We start from the raw sequence: 11,912 nt of genomic DNA, 5'->3' as shown, positions 1-11,912 counted from the left end.
TTGACATCCCCCCTTAAGGTATTTGAAAGTATGGATCAGATCTCCTCCCAGCCTTCTCTTCTCCAGGCTGAACAGACCTAATTCTCTCAGCCTTTCCTGGTAAGGGAGATGCTCCAGATCTTTCCAAATAAGACTTTTACTTTAAACTCAAGTTATATTTTCCAACTTGACATTTTTCTTCAGCCATTCTCCTACACAAGAAGAGAACAAAAGTCATCCCATAAGCCAGACATCAGAAAGGTCTATGCAAATGAAGCTCACTATTTTGGATGAACGCTAAGCACAGCAGCAACACACTCTACACTCCTTGGTTGAGCTACCACATACCACTGAAGGCAAGAATGTCTCAGATCAAGAGTGGCTTTTAAAGCCACTTATACTTTTGCACTGCAGGTATCGATTGCAACATCAGCATTAAGCAGAAGAAAATGTTCTAAAAAGATACGGGCCAGTTTGTTTGTTTTTAAGATACATAAACTAAATTGGTTTCGGTAACATATGAAGGAAACCACAGCCTTTTACTGAGCACCCACATTTGCCAACACATCATGTACAGCTCATTCTGCTCAGACCTGAATCCACACTTGGATTTGCACCAATTTAGTTAACAACTGCAGGAATTCAGGGTAAACAAACCCTAAATACATTCTTTATATTGTACCACACAGCAGCATGTTCACAGATCTCTTCCCATTGCCATCTCTGAAGTTCTTCTCCCCCACACATTGCACCCCCCTCTAAAGTACTCTTCCCCTTTCTCCCCAAATCCTTCCTCATGGCTACTTGGAGCCACTGCATTTGCACTGTTGGACACTTCACCAAAACCCACTGCAAGTTGACTGGCAGAAAAGCAAGTCTACGCACAGTGTTTGGACTTGTACTGTTGGTGTCCTACTTGGAGCTTGCTCCTCCTCCTGGAGTCAGCGAAGGAGAATTGGGTCTTTGGAGGCTTGCCCCTTCAGGCAGATTCTGCCTCATCCTCTGTGTTCAGCACTGAGTTATAAACACTTGGTACACAAGGAGAAAGTAATTAATATTATTTTCAGGCAGATAAAAAAATGATACCATGTCATTCTTAGAATAGGTGCTATGCTCTGGAAAAGGCTAACAGTCTAACTCACACAACATAACCACAGGGGTTTACAGTTGCTCCTCCTCCCATTCTTCAATATCGCAACACGTGTTGCACCTAACAAGAGCCTAAAGCCAAGGCAACATCCAAGCATAACGAGCAGGGTTATGAACTCAAGCTTAAGCCTGAATCATCTCAATTTCATGTACTTGCGTCAAACCCAGAGGCAGTCTTTGTACCAAAAAAACCCAAACAACTAAATAAAGGAAAATTTAAAAAAAGAAACTAAGCTGCTCTTGAGCTTTGCATCCCCCCCCCCCATTGGGATTGGGTGTTACTGTTCTCTTAGCCTCCCTAGAGGCCAATAAAAAGCCATACTAAGTGCTGCGTCAGGACACTTGAGAATTACACCTCTCAAAGTAGTCCCTTAAGATGCATGTATATTCTTACAATGAAAAGAAAACCTAGTATTTTTCCTGGTAATCAAAAAAACATTTTGTACAAGCCAGGATCCTTCACAGAGAAAAGCAAAGTTACGCCCACGTCAGGGATGAAAGCATATTTAACACAACCTACACACAAACAAAATGGGCTATCACAGTAAACTGGCACCTATACCACCCACACCACACCGCCCACTGCCTAAGACACCAACTCTTTACTGAGTTTAAAAACACTCATTTTCTGTTTCTCCAGTCAACATATAATAATCTCACCAATGAAAAGACAATCAACATTCACACCAGGAAGCACTCGACCTCAGCCCACCAGAACACACAAGCCAAATCCACATTTATCATGCAACAAGTGCCTGACCCCCACATCAAGCATATCTATTACCTTCTGTTTACTGGCAACAGGGGGCTGTGCTCCTGGGAGAACCCACAGGGAATGCAGAGTATTAAAAGTACAAAAGAAGATTTTTTTGTGTTTGCAATTTAATGTCTATCTCAGTTTAAAAAATAAACAAAAAACAAGAACAAGAAAGCAGAAGCTTTGTGATTTAATAGCAACACAAATCTTGTAGCAAGTCATAAAAAAAGAAGCGTAGAACACTAGTTTACTCCAATCCCAGCAACTTCATAGAGCTTAGTGCCAAATGCTTCTGAAAAATACTACTCCTTACATCACATTAGTCACTCCTCCAGGAAAATAGCTGCCAAAATCTGTGTCCTACCTTCATGAAACAGATCTATGACAAACCAAAACACTCATGACATGCACAGGTAGGTCAGAGGACACACCATTTCTGGCACCTGAAACAATGACACATGTTTTACCACAAGGGTAATTCCAGCATGGGGACAGTCACAGGATATACCGCTTGGGCTCTTCTGTGATACAGGCTGACCAGTCTGGTATCCTAAAGTCCATTACTACAATATGAAATTCAGAGGCATTTTAGCACACCACAGGTTGACATCTCCTTTATGCTGTGACCCCAGAACAGGCTGTTCAGTCATCTACCTTTGGGACAAGCAAAAAAGAAACAAACCCAAAACAGGAATTTCAGACCACATAGCACAAAAGTCTGCGTGCTTTACTGCTTTCAAGGTCAGCTCCAGTTTCCTATATACTTGCCTCCAGGAAGCAGAGGTTTCCTGGTATACGACCTTCTCAGTCTCACCAAGATAAATATACATTTGTGTTAATCCAACTTAATCCTCGCAGTGAGTGAGAATACTCAAAGATGGTAGACAAATTCCCCTCTATTAGCATCTCTCAAGACAACATGGAGGTTAAGGAAAGCATAAGGTATCATCTGACTGCTATAGCTTAGCTGACCTAAATGGTGAGTTGACAAAGGCAAGCCATGGTCTTCTCAAATCCCACCCCATTATGTCTGATTATGCAGCCACATGGCAAATTACTTCCACCACATAAGCTTTTTTGTTGCTTTTTGCCTTTAGTGTAGATAGCACTTCCTCCTAATCGTCACCCAATTCCTTACTAAATTTAAGGGGAAGCTACAAAAGACACGTGGCTTTAGGTGGGGATGGAAACCAAAGGAACAAGATCAACCATTTGAGCAGCATCCTACTATTAAATTAATTAGGTGTAATGTCACACCATACCTTTGTAGAAGTGTAGCTCTTCCCAATTCACCACCAGTTCTGGGTGAGAACGCACTCCTGTTGCAATGGAAGTGCACCCTGAAGAATGACCTTCGCTTGTCAGACTCGGACGACTGCCAATACACTGAGAGCAAGCAGCCTGTGCACAGCAATGTAGGCAACCAACACAGTCACCAGCAATGCCAAAGACAACCGGCACGAAATGCCTATGCTTGGTGATTAAATCTATTTGACAACAGCTGAAGTTATTCTTCAAAGCCATAAAGAAGGGGTTTTGTCCTACTACTTCTGGGCTGCAAACACACAAGAAGTCATTAGTAACTGTGCAGATACTGAAGAATACTACCCTACAGCAGCGCACATTCAACTGGCATAGAAGACACATTGAGCTTTTGCATCAAAACATATGGATCTTTTTTGTTATTTTGCAAGTTAAAAGGGACCAGTGGAGCTGGAAACAATGGATGGTCAGACAGTCTTAGTCAACCACATTATAATGGTATACGTACGACAACTACAGCAGAAGTAGGAAGAAGAAATCTTGCCCCATCAGTCCACCACGCACCCCGCTTGATCTAACCTTTGCTGCTGTAACGTGGAGCCCTACACACTTTAACGTTCTTCAGGAAACATTCAGCTACTATAATGGAAGCTGCAGAAGGGTGGCAGATTGTAGAGTTGATCACTGTCTGACAGGGTTTTTTTAAGTGCCGCACGCTCCCCAGAGCTCTTTCTAGGCAACGCCAGGCTCTACGCAGACATGCCAGCTGAGAAATGAAGGAAGGGAGAGCAGCTCGTCAGAGCGAGGCAGCAGGCTTGCTGGGTGGCTCTGCATGTCGTCATCAGCAAAGTCATGACAGTGATCTTCAAAGACAGCCTTGTATGAAACAGTAGTCACTGAGGTGATATCACAGCTATTTTAAATGAATTAAACAGAGTAGAGTTTAATCAAATCAACATTTATATTATGCCGGTCTCCTCAACAGGCTTCTTTTGCCCTAAGAACTCCAGAAATTGTCCCTCTCAGCCTGTTACTATTTGGCCACTCATTCAGCTTCCCTGGAGGTAGAAAACTTTTTCTCTAGCCCAACCTCACTAAACGCAATTTGCAAGAGAAGCACCCTAAATAACAATGGTTTTGTGCAACACTGGGAAACCACACTGTAGAAAGGCCTTGTGGGCAACACCTACATACAATAGCATAGGAATAACAATGCAGAGGCAAGAAGCGCACAGTGCCGTTTCCACAGCCTCCCCACACAAACCTTTACTTGTTGTAAAATGTGTTCTCAAAAACGCTGGAAGACACAGCGTGGTTATCGCTGATAAAGTGGCTATGGGGCAGCATGACAAGTAGGCAACGCTCTTTAGAAACATGGCTTATACATGACCCATGGCAGAGTCACTTTGTCATTTTCAGTATTTCACAAGAGAGTTCTGTGGCATTCTCCAAGGAGGTCTGGAATATTTTGCCTGGCCCCTACACACTCTGCCTTTCATGACTCGGTGACATCTCCCTCCCTCCCTCTTTTGCAGCCAGAAACTGGTCACATTCCCTGCTATGTCAGCTTTTCCTGAGCACTTCATTATGTTGAGAGACAGACACAGTCTTACTACAGCTAAGAGTCAAGAACCTCTAAGAAATTCTGGGAATCCTATCCTTTACAGGGTCTTCCCAGCCCTGGGATGCCCAAAGATGGCAAGAATGGGCTTCACTTTCCTGCAGGAGCCATCAATCACTGCTTTGCATGGTCCAGATACTGATCTGGGTGAGGTTCTGTATTCAGGGCAGGATGGAGAATGGGGTGAAAAAAGGTGTTTGCAAACATTTAAAAAAAAAAAAAGCACACCAGACATGCCCCACTCTCAGGAGACAAGGAAATTACCACCAAGTTCTAACTGTGCACAGGTATGACAGAAACAGCTGAATAACAGCCCCAGCTACAGGGAGTAAGAGCCTTCCTTGTACATTTCTGTGTGATTTGCTAGCCCAGCCAACTTGCACAACTTCAACTTTGTCCAGCAAAACTAAAGAATAGGGGGCTGAGACCTCTGTGCGTCTTGCTGAAGAGGCTTGTGGCTACTGAAACCCAAGGGGACACTCACCCTGCAGAAGGCCAAGCCTCCACACCTTGAGATTGCAAAAAGGATACTCTATACCAGTGCTTACGTGTAGTCTTCTAGCTCCTTATGTGCACGCTGCAAGGCTGCGACATGTTCACAGACCAGCAGGCTGCTGCTGCACGGGACTACCAGAGCACACGGGTGGTTCGGTGCAGCACAGAGCTCAAATGGGATAACAATGACAGCATTTAAAAAGAACCTGCTGAAGAAGATCTAAGAAAATAGGGATTTTTCTTACCTTCAGTTTCCTTCTGTCATTTAAAAGAAGAAAATACACAATTCCAGAAACTCTTCCTCAGCTTTCAATTTAAAGAAACAATTGGATTTAACACTCTACTGCAATAGGAAAACTAGTAATCTAAGCTTAGATGTAAATTGCTCCTTAAGAAATTAAGGCTCACAAAATAAAAGTATCAAAAGACAAGGAAAATCTCCTAATGCTGCTTCTTATATCCAAGCTATGCCTTAAACAGTTGAACAAGAGCACTGACTTTACACACATGTAAAGGATTCATAAACAAGCACCTCTTTTGGGGACTGTTCTCAAGCATGGAACAGAATGAACTACCATTAAGGTTCTCTCCCCCTTCACAACTAACCCTACAGAAGCAGGGGTGCAGGAGATTCAATTACTTTAAGCAAGATCATCTAATACTTACATTGGATATGACAGACTTGTATTCCAGCTGCACCGCAGTGTACCAGTCCGTTTGACTCTACAGGTCTCTCAAATCCCAGGCTGAACTCACTGCATGACCTTTAACAAGTGGCTTAACCTCCCTGCAGCGCAGGCTCACTTTATTAAATGCTCCAATCTGTAGCAGTTAGTATTTTACAGACCAGATGTTTGATACTGAGTAACTCAAAATAATAACATCAGCAGCTTTCAAGTAAGCAATGTGAATGTGTCTATGTTTTTACTTTCAGTTGGGGTACTATAACTATAACCCAGATACATTGCAGATAAAGGTTTTCCTGAATCAATTTCATAATCAAGATAACCATGCAGAACAAGGGATAACTGCAGTACGTTTGATTTTAAAATGTATATGCTTTACTTTGCAAAAGAACAAAATAAAGATGTAAGAGTAGGATTTAAAAAAAAAAAAAAAATCAATCAAGAAAGAGGCAGAAGCATTCCCCTAATCCTCCTTTTCAAAATAGATGCCAATAAAAGCTACAGCACTGCACACAGCCATCTATCAAAGGATCATATCATATTAGGACCTGGAAGCATGACTGTAACATAGAAGAAATTGGTAGAGAAATGATGTTACCATCTCAGTAATAAAATTATAGGTATTAAATCCACAGCAACAAAAACCAAGGGGCTCATCCTTTAGACACAACCGGGTTCAACACTCCGTAGCGGTGGCATTACGTGTGAAACAACACCTGGAAGCATGACTGTAACATAGAAGAAATTGGTAGAGAAATGATGTTACCATCTCAGTAATAAAATTATAGGTATTAAATCCACAGCAACAAAAACCAAGGGGCTCATCCTTTAGACACAACCGGGTTCAACACTCACATAATGCCACCGCTACGATGAAACAACTGGTGAGGACACACGCATGACTAACCCTAAACACTAGCAGCAAGATCCAGAGTATTAATGATTAACAAAAAGCAAATAGCAAAAGCAAGCTGAAAAGGTTTCTGCCTTTTAACATGTCCAGCATCATGACAGAGTCATGATTGCTGTTCTGCCCCTGATTCACTCCCTGTTCCCTCTCCAGGAACATTTATCCCGAACTACAGCAATAGTTATCTCAACAGTGTTTTAAACAGTGTTTCAGGTCTTTCACATTCCACAGAAAAGACTGAAACCTCTAAAACAGTTAAGCAACAGTGACTAAGAGAATTAAGTATACTTCACATGATGTCCAGGATTTCTAGTGACCTTTATACACAATATCATCCGACTGTTTGAGAACCGAAGATCAAAAAGATTTTGCCTGACTCACAAGTGACTAAGCTGAGAGAAACCAGGCCTAAAGATAATAAAACCGAGAGCAAAGACAAGAGTTTTATCTGTTCGTTACCCCGTGAATAGGAGCACCTTCCAGTTTCCAGAGCATTAAGTGAGATTTTACACTTCACAGCAAGTCGAAAGCCTACAGACTAAAAGGATCTGGGGGTTCCTTCCTTACCAACGGGCACAAGCAAAAGGAAGCAAGAAGTCCTCCTCCAGCTGTGCCACCAAGCCACGGGAGGTAGCTTGAATCAGCCTCCTCGGGGTTATCCGTCTCCCTCTTCAGAGCCAAGCACAACTCTGCCCATCATTAACCAAGCTCAATAACAGGCACAGTAGGAGAGTCCGTCCCCCGGGCAGACTACTAACAAGGACAGTGCCTAGACAAATGGAGCACTTTCAAGACGCTTTCTTAATCAATAATTTGAAAGGAATGTTAGGCACATTGCCATTCTGCTAGTTTATTCCGCTGAAATAATCTTTATACCTGCCCCTTTTAAAGTCTAACTGACTTGCATGTAAATTAATCCCACAAAGCAGACCTGCTCGCTAATAAAGCGAAGAACCCATCTGGCAACACTACAAAAAAAAAAATAAAATAAAACCCTGTGAATTATCCACCCATCCCAAACTTCCTCACTGCACACTAGCCCTTGAAACAGTAAATGCAAGAGCCCCATGAGGCACTCACACCCTGAACTGTTGAATAGATCAGAAGCAGCATAATTAGCTATTCCCATGGCCTCCACAGCTTGATCTGGTATGAATTTCTAATATTGCCCTTCCCCCATTTCTGATAAAAGCCACACAAAGAAACAAAGATATTTAACATAGTGCAGCGTAACGTAACACAAATTGCAGATGGAGGGTTAAGGTATTAAAAAGTCATCTGAGAAACTAAACGCATTTAAAGATATTCCTGGAACAATTATTCATGGGACAGGAAAAAAAAAAAAAAAGAAAAAAGATCTTGTAACAACAAGAAAGAGGGGGGGAAAAAAAGGAGTACTCCGAGAACCTCAAGGCAATATTTCCTATTGTGCATAATGACAGGTCAGTCTATAAGAGAAGTGCAAGAGGTAGGAGAAGTTTAGAGGTAAGAAAGCTCAGCAAAACAATCACCTAAACTTTATTCAGCATTCTAGACAAAATACTTTAAACACTGAATACCACATTAAAATGTCTGAATACAATCACAGTATTAAAACTGAAGTTATTATCACTAAATGGAAATTCAGTTAAAAGAACACACAACAGATACTGAACACTTCAATCAGAGGAAGATACAAGGCATGTGCTCTGAAGAGCTCACAGTCTGAAGTTCCCATTCATGCACTGAAATCCATGCAGGCAGATGAGAAAAACAGTGTTAATGACTGATACACCTGATCAGAGCTTAAATAATTAAAAGGCTACAGGAAATGGGGCTGAAATCCTACAGATATCATAACAAGTTGTTAAACTCTACTGGGGGTCAGTTTGTTCATAAATTTATAGCTGCTCATCTTACAAAGCACAAGAAATTAATTTCTGTTAAAATTTCTTTAGTTAAGCTGCAAGAAAAGTGTTTCCTAAGAAAATTGCCCAAGATGGGCTACTACTACACTATTTCAGTAATTCAGAATCCATATGGCAATTCCAATAAACTGCCCAATGGAACAACCAAAACAACTTTAATGTAGGGTTTTTTTAAAGGTTAAGAATTCATTTTAAAAAACTACACACATCCACAAAGTAGCGAGTATTCTGCAATGAAAACATGTACTTTTAGTCCAGTGCTCACCGAACATAACTGTTCAGAGAGGATCACTTGGAACAAGGTGTTCAGTAGACTTTAGAGGGAAAGCACAACTCCTTACAGTATCAAGGTTGCAGCGTTACACTTAAAGAGCAGTTTACAAAAGAACACATGGTTATCAGGAAACATCAGTTTCAGAAATTTAAGCCATTTCTGATGATAGAAGACAAAACTAATTCAGGAATTTAAGCACTCTCTAGTCTGCCAAGTTAGACCCTAACAACACATCTACATGTTCGGATCCATCCTGATTCCAAGGAGGCTCCCAGCAAGTACTGCACATAAAATAAATTGCAAAATGGACCCTTATCTAGATCAAGTGGTTTTGATTCAAAAACTTCTCCGGGCATTAAAGGGTAGCTCAATCTTTGTTACCTCCTACTATCTGCGATTTATCCAGTACACATAATGACGCAAATAATTTCTCAATACATGCTCATTTTAGGGTAATAATGTAAAATAAGGGAGAGAGACCAATTATGCTGCAGAAAAATAAGCTATTTTAGAAGGTGTTTCCAGCTCCTTTTCACTACTTAACAGTACCAGTCACACTCCCACAAGCCTTCACAGATGAAAGGTGAGACAACTACACACAGCTTGCCAGCATTAACCCTGTTATTACCTTCATCAGTACAGCTACACACAAATTACTTCATATTACACCCTTATGCAGACTTTTAATCACATTGTCCTGACATATGGTTACAGCAGCAGTTTAGCTCCTATCTGTCATCACCACAAGGAAAACATTCCCATTTCAGGGTAGTCTCCCAAGAGCAGAAGTAGTTACGCTGCTATGGCAGTTTCCAAGCTTTTCACTAGCAGCTACTCAGAGGTGAACTCCTGGCTGGGTTTATGCTTGCTGTATTCCCCACTTGGGGTCATAAACCCTCCTGTGTTACTTAATCCCTTGTCCACACCACCTTCTACAGCACAGGAGAGATGGACCTGGAGCAGAGAGCTAAAATCTTATACAAACAATTTCATTTGAAGGGTGGGGAAGAGTAAGAGACATTGTAAGAAACATTAAGCAAGAAACAAAACATTTTGCAGATGGTTTAGGGTCAGCCTACTACTACTCGTTCAAACAAGGCAGAAAAAGACACTCATGTCCATGAACACCTCATTACTGCATAAACAAAAAGCACTCAGATATCCTGCTCCCTCCTGACTTTCTTCAAACCCTCCTTCTCCCCCCACCCCAAACTCTTTCAATCTCTTTAAAAAAAAAAAAAATCTCGTCTCTCTTTTTATAATTAACTGACAGACAACAAGGAAATCTGTAGAAATACTTACAAAAAAGATAAATGGTAAGAATTACTTTTGGCACTGTGTTTTCCACACTTTCATATTCACATTCATGAGAGCATGTTTACTATAAAATATTTGCAAAGTGGCAAGTGGCTGTTTAAGTGCCCTACAGCCAACGGACCAGAGCTTTTCTGTTACACCCTTTCCCACTCTTGGAAATCTTATCCCTCTGAAGACCATACCAAAACTCAAGGATTTTGTTTCGGTTTCTTGTTTGGGGTTTTTTTTTTCTTTTTAAAGTTGAATTCAAGTTCTAATACTCATAATACTTATATTTTTAATTCCTTTAGCTGCATTCAACCTTTGCAAATCTTTCATTATTCACAGTAAACACAATATGAAGGTTGTATCCATCCCTTTATTTATGGGTTAAAAACCAGAATCACTAATGAGTTAAGTCATCAGGCAAAGTAAAGTCTGAGCCACCAGGGCAACGCACACTCCGGAACTTGTCACCTGCAAACGCTGATGGGATAAGACTGCTCCTGCTTGTTTTCTCCTTTATTGGAACTCGGTGACAAGGAACTGGCCAGTAACAGCATCGCTTGGAGATTTTGCTGTTATATGAGGGTGCTTACCTAGTTTGGTTTTGACATGGGTTGAATTAACACCTTATTATATTTACTGCTTGTTTTCTTAAGTATTCATAGGTACACAACACCACAGTTGCACAACACATCGGCTATTTAATCTGTAGTTGGGCTCTTCTTCTGTCTGTTCCTCCCTCATTAGTTACAGCAATAGTCACCCAGCCTTCTCTAGTGTTCTGCGAGATCAAATTATCACTCATTATTTCCTCCTAATTGCAGGGGAAGAACCTCACACCGACAGCAAAACAAGCATCCCTGAAACACTCATATCCTTCCAGCACGGATTCCCAGTTTCACCTTCCAGTAGTTCTTTCCTCACTTGCTTTGCTCAGCTCCTGGAACTGTTAAACTAGAAATAATCTTTAATAGAAGAGTGCAGTTGAAAGGACTACCTATGCTGCAAAGCTACCCGGTATCAAGCCCGGTAAGGCAGGCCGGATCGCCCGGGGGAGGATGGCAGAGAGAACATTTTAAAGCACCCTCAGCTCGGACTAAGCAGATATTAAACTTGCTGGGATTTTCTGTACATATTCCAGCCTCTCAGAACAACAGATTATGGATTTCATAGGGCATTTCTGCTGGTAAACCCAGGTATTTAGAGGCAGGCATACTTTTTAAGGAAACTAAGTATTTTATGTCACACCACCTTCACGTATTTTGTGCTGAAATCTAAACAAAGCTGCTGTGTTATGCTTTCATCCAACTTCAGCTGACAAAAACGGAGTAGTTCTAAAATTCATGTTAAAACTCTGATAGGAGGTGGTCCTCCCTGTCCCTTTTGAAAGCGCTAAAGCAGAGACACCTCCCAGAGCAGAGCAGGGCAGGCTGAACACACACACCCGTGAACAACTCCTGAAACTCCCTCAGCCCACAATGGGAATACCTACCCCCGAGAGCTCCTAATCGCTTTGAACCGTAAACAACATGGACACCATCTTCCTCTAGCAGTCCGGGCACACCAAAA

Source organism: Cariama cristata, unplaced genomic scaffold, assembly GCF_000690535.1.
Source record: "Cariama cristata isolate BGI_N322 unplaced genomic scaffold, ASM69053v1 scaffold19833, whole genome shotgun sequence".
NCBI lineage: Eukaryota > Metazoa > Chordata > Aves > Cariamiformes > Cariamidae > Cariama > Cariama cristata.
The sequence above is the reverse complement of the archived record's forward strand: the minus strand, read 5'-3'. Positions refer to the sequence as shown.